Here is a 6,376-nt window from a genome sequence, read left to right on the forward strand (position 1 = left end):
TAATTAACCCTAGATAAAAACATTGCTTCAACAGAATGAGTTGTAAGAGGGGGGAAAAAAGGAGTGTAGAATTTGGAAGTTACTTCCCAGAAAGAGAAAGTAACATAATGGGAAGGCCTTGAGTAGCTAGAGCACGTCATGGAGGTAAATTAGTGAAGGGGTCACCTGAGCTACAATTTTGTATAACTCCTGCTCTAAGAAAAGTGTATGTACTGAGTAACAAAGGCAACCCAGGAACTCTTAATTTTGTATCTCATTTTTTTCTCTCAAGTGTTAAAGTACTTTCCTAGTTATGTTCTCAGTAATCATCTACCGTCTCTGTGAATCAGGCAGGTTGCATTGTCCCTGCCAATCCACCAAAATGGAGAAATTAGGACACTCTGCCACATGGTTAGTCACTGGTAGATCTGAGATTCCAGCCACAGCTCTTCTCATTGCCAACCCATTCTTTCACAATGTCCAGTTTGGACACCTAGCTCAGAAAATTCTCACTAAAACTTCTATGAGCTGGTATGATTTCCATATTCTATGAGTAACATGAGAGGCATGAAAGGTGCTGTTTGGAGGGAAGCAAATTACAGGGATGAAACGATTTTGGAAACATCAATAACCTCACAACCAGCCTCCTACCCTGCTCCACCCACCTCCAGATTGTTGCTCACATATTTACATCACTTGATTGAACTTTGCTTTGTAATTCACTCATTGAACATTCAGCAAATACTTATTGAGCATACGTGAAGTGATAGGCATTGGTCTAAGTACCTGGGACACAGCAGAGAACAAAATTAATTCCTTTTCTTTATTTTACTTTATTATGCAGATATTGCAAGGTTTTCAAGTTCCTTAATGGCAAAATGAATTTTTTTATTCCAGTCTATAATCTTTCCCTTAGATAACCCCTATCCTTACTCCACTGCCAAATAAATATTTGTTAAAGTTAATGGAATTGAATGGAATAGGACAGAGTAGAACGGCATGCTCTGTGTTCTGACCCCACACCCTGCACCCGGGTCATGTTCGTCTTATGCTGTTTAGGGCTTAAGTAGTATTGTGGAAGATTTTCAAATGTTGCAGACAACTGAAAGCATAAGTCAGTGTTTCTCAAAGTAGGGTCTTTGGACCATAGGCATCTGTGGTCTAGGATATCTGTTAAACGTTAAAATTCTAAAATTCCGGGTTTCCCTGGTGGCGCAGTGGTTGAGAGTCCGCCTGCCGATGCAGGGGACACGGGTTCGTGCCCCGGTCCGGGAAGATCCCACATGCCGCGGAGCGGCTGTGCCCATGAGCCATGGCCGCTGAGCCTGCGCGTCCGGAGCCTGTGCTCTGCAACGTGAGAGGCCACAACAGTGAGAGGCCCGCGTACCGCGCAAAAATAAATAAATAAATAATCTAAAGTTCCTACCCAATCTATTGATATTTTGTCAAAATCTCCTAGGCACATCTGCAGGAATCCCAAAGATTCTTAGGCACTTTCAAGTTTGAAGGCCACTGCTTTAAGCCTCAAATTAGAGCCAGAGACAATAAAATAATGTACTCCACTTGTTCTGAGAGTGCTAAATCACTTATAAATGATTTCTTTTTGTATCTCTTTTGTTGACACAAGTTCAATTGCTAGTACTTGATAGATAAATGACAAAAAAATTTAAAAAGCAGCCATCTAAGATAAGGCCCTGAAGTTAAGATGTATATCTAGAGCTTATCAAGCATCTGATTGACACATTCACTTTTGTGGAAGTTCTGCAAAGGGCAGACAGCATCTCTCCAAAACTATCTAGTGATGACTGACCTTGGTTCTTTTATTTTAGCTGAATAATTAACTCAAATAAAGGCAGCTTTTTGATCTAAACATCCCTCAACAATTACTCCCATTTTCTGCTTGATTTTAATTGCTGAAGATTTGTTTGATTGATGCCAAGTAAATATATTGTTATCATTTTTAATAATATAATTCCAATTATTACGAAATTAATTGTGAAATCAGAACTACATTTATTGATAGGAGCACTATTTTCCATATGAAGGTAGCTTGCGTTATCACAGTAATTCTACCTCAATTTCTTTACACTGATTTTTTTAATATATCACTCTTTCAAACTATTTGTAGTCTCATCAAGGCATTTATCTAATGAAATCCTTTAAAACTACTTCCCCAGATAATGCCAGAACATAATAACATCAAAATGGCCCTATCATGTAGTCCCACTGGGTTCTTGCTTAAATTTTTATTTGAATATATTGAAAAATAAAAAAGAAAGGGTGCTTCTATGGATTAGAATATAATCCTCATGAGAATCTATTACGTACGTACAAGTTCTTCCTGTCCATTTTTTAAAAGATTTTGTGCTCTGTAAAATCTTTATTATGGCTATCTATTTAAGGCTGGGTATTATCAAACTATCCGAATTTATATCCCCTACTCTGAGAAAGAAAGCGCCACTCACAACCACCGAAAATATAGTTCTTTGTTTTTACCATTAGACATAGATTCAAATTAACCAGTTTTATTTCACAGATTAATCTGCTTTATATGCTACTTCATTTTATCACTTCTTTTATTGCAAGTAATATATAAATCCAGCCCACCTCCAAAATAAAGTCATTTACATTTAATTTATTGATTCTAACATAACTTGGTAAAGAGTGGTAGAGACTTGCAATAATGTGAAGGATGGATTTTTTAAGTCTAAAGTTCACAGAGTTTTAGGCTATATCCAGAAAAATATCAGTAGCCAGAGTTTTAGGAAGAAATAGTGGTATTGGCTCCATAATTTCCATACTCACAGCTCATACCCAGTCCCTCTCCAGGCCCAGTATCCTATTCCATGCTTTACTCTCAGCCTTCCTCCCAAAAAGGTTCTTGATAGGCCAGGAGCTTCTGGGATACAGATGGAGGACAGTACATAAAAAGAATCAAATGGCTGTGAGAGAAACCTGAAACAGGCAAAGGAGTGTAAAGGAATGAAATTTACTGTGGTTCAATCTGTTCAGCCAGGAAAAGATGGAACAGAAGTAGTCCCTTTCTCCTATTCCCATATTTATGGACAAATATACTTTTGTAGGAGTTGTGAAGAGACTCTAAAACTAGAAAAGCTGAAAAGTACCACATGCTGCTCCATACATTTTAGGTCAGGTGATTTGAGTGGGTGCTTCTGGGGTATTTTGGTTGGAGGGAAGGGGAGAGTTGGCAGATTTATCAAGTAAAAATACAGAACCACTAGTTAACTGTGAATTTCAGATTTTAAAAAATGAAAGGCTTTTAATGTAAGTATGTTCCTTGCAATATTAGGAACATACTCATACTAAAATAGTATTCATTATTTATCCAAAGTTCAAATTTAAGTAGGCAACCTGTATTATTTCTATAGTAAGAATCCCTTCAGTTCTGGGAGATCTTAAGCCTCCCATTAGTCTCTGGGAGGGCAGACAGAAGAGAACAGAGCTCTTTGAGAGCCTTGGAGTGCAAAAAGTAACAGGAAAGGGCCAAAAAAAAGGGCGAGTAGAAGAGTCACTGGCTCCAGGGACAGAGAATACCTTCTAGGAAATCTACCCTATCTCATCAAAATGGGCAGAAGATAAAACCTGTCATCTGATCACTCAGCAAGGATATCCATTTGATTTAGGAGAGAAAGGACTGACCCAGAGAAGTTAAAGTATTTTAAAAATTAAAGAGCATATAAGAACCACGCTCTAACCGATTGCACCACTGGAGCTAACCTAGTAAAGAGTAAAAAATAAAATAGATGAAACACATTAAGCCTGTTGATTATGCTTATAATAAAATCATTGTGTTTAAATTCGCCATTTAGGAGGCAGTAACTAAATGGTTTTCCTTCAGACAATTTAAGATGTATATATGAAACTTGCCCCTGAAGGGTCAAAATTAAAAGTCAACGCAGTTTCAAAAAAAAAAAATTAAAAAGCACAATATTAATCTACTCACTACAGAGGGCAGTGTTGCCCCAGAACTTGCTCTAAAACTCAACAATTTGGAACATACTTTATAATAATAAATCTATTCTAAGAAAAAAAAAATTAAGTTTGACTCCTTCACTGAAACTTGCCAAAAGTTCTGGCTGAGCAGTCAGGTGAGATAACGCTCATGAACAAGTTTCATGCAAGGTTTCAAACTTAAGTAGCTGCTTTATTTTTCCCCTCAGTTCTTTCAGGTACCAGGAGAAATCTGCTGCATAGAAACGTTCATTTGAAATTATTAGATCCATGTGATCAATTTGAATTTTATTCAAATTATCCTTCATTGAGAAATATCAAGCTTTTTGGTTTCAATGATTCGTGCTCAGATAGATTGAGTTAAATTCCCCCAAGATTTAGAACTTAAAAGTCCATATGTTCAGGTAGATAATATTAAGACATTCTTAATGTTCTTTATAATTTCCTTTAGGAAAATATTTATAAACTTTGGTAAACAATGTTACAAAAAACCTTCTAGCAAAAATATTATGCTGTCATTCATCATTTAATGATCTTAATAAAGATCAGTTTTTATTAATCTTTCTTCTTTTATCTCATCACAAATACTTTGACATCTGATGACGTATTGCATTCCAGGAGCTCAAAATCAAGGGAATATTAATATATGATATTACATTACGTTATTTTTATACAAATAAGGAAACTTGTTATATGAGACAGATGACATTGCAGATCAATTAAAAGCCAGTCAATAAACAGAGCTAAGAAAATTAGTTACCCTTCAGGGAAAAAATACTGAATTCCTACCCTACACCAAAACCAAAAATCTATCACAGATGGACTAAAGATTTAAATATAAAAAAGCAGAATTTCCAAGTTTTTAGTAGAAAATCTAGTAGATTATCTTCATGACTTTAGGATAGGGCAAGATTAAAACAGCACAAGTATCCACCATTTTTTAAAAATTTGAAAACATTAAAATTAAAAATTTCTGCTCACCAAAATAGAATTTTTTTAAGTAAAAGAGACAAGCCACAAACCAGCAGAAGATATTTACAACACATATACAGGCATATCTCATTTTATTGTGCTTCACTTTACTGCGCTTCTCAGATACTGCATTTTTTACAAATAGAAGGTTTCTGGCAATTTTCATTGAGCAAGTCTAAGGGCACCATTTTTCCAACAGCATTTGCTCACATTGTGTCTTTGTGTCACATTTTGGTAATTTTCGAAATATTTCAAACCTTTTTTCATCATTATTATATTTGTTAAGGTGATCTGTGATCAGTGATCTTTGGTGTTACCATTACAAAAAGATTATGACTCACTGAAGGCTCAGATGATAATTAGTATTTTTTAATTAAGGCATGTACTTTTTTTAGACATAATGCTATTGCACACTTAATAGACTACAGTATAGTATAACATAACTTTTAACTTTCAATGCACTGGGAAGCCAAAAAATTCACATGACTCAGTTTACTGTGATATTGCAGTAGTCTGGAACAGAACTAGCAATATCTCCAAGGTATGCTTGTAATGACAAAAGATTAATTTAAGAATATATAAAGAATTTCTACAATCAATAAGAAAAGAGTAGGAACAGGCATTGCACAGAAGAGGAAACAAAAATGGCCAATAAAAATATGAAAAGATTCTCAACCTCATTAGTAATCATGGAAATTCAATTTAAAGCCATAATGAAGTTCCATTATGGTAAAATTAATATTATGCTCACTAGATTGGCAAAAAAAATAAAAAGCTGATAGTATCAAGTGCCAACAAGCACTGGAGCAAGAGGAACTCATAAATAGCAGATAGAAGTATAAATTGTTACAATCTGTTGGAAAAATATTTTAGCATTCTCCTATAAATCTGACCATATGAATTTACCACAGCTCAGTCATTTCACTCCTATATGTTGTATGTATGTTTGTATATACAGGTATAGATATATAGATATAGATATACAATATAGAAGAGGAAAGAAATGTCTTTTTCCTCTACCCTTCTCACACCTGTAACGAAAAAAGGATTAGCAAGAGAAAAGCATACCAATTCACTTAATATAAGTTTCATGTGACACAGGAGCCTTCATAAAGAAACAAAGACCCAAAGAAATGGTTAAACCTGAATGGATTTATGCTAGGTTTGATGAAGAGTGCAGAGCCATAGAAAAATGTCATAGAACAAAAATAGAAAATGAGCTAAGTGTGGTAAACTGGGGGAAACAGCAAGGCCTATTCACTCAGATTCCTCTTGGTATCTTGGAGGTAAGGATGTACTTTTCCTCTGGGCATAAGGAGGGCACCTCACACATGCCATTCCTGCCCATGCCATTTCTCAGATTCCTTCAGCTTGAAATATTTAATATGCCAAGGTGCCATATTCTGGAGTAGTGTGTTCTGAACCCCATCAACATACACACATACCCTGTAGA

The sequence above is a fragment of the Pseudorca crassidens genome, chromosome 6 (assembly GCF_039906515.1).
Source record: "Pseudorca crassidens isolate mPseCra1 chromosome 6, mPseCra1.hap1, whole genome shotgun sequence".
Lineage (NCBI taxonomy): Eukaryota > Metazoa > Chordata > Mammalia > Artiodactyla > Delphinidae > Pseudorca > Pseudorca crassidens.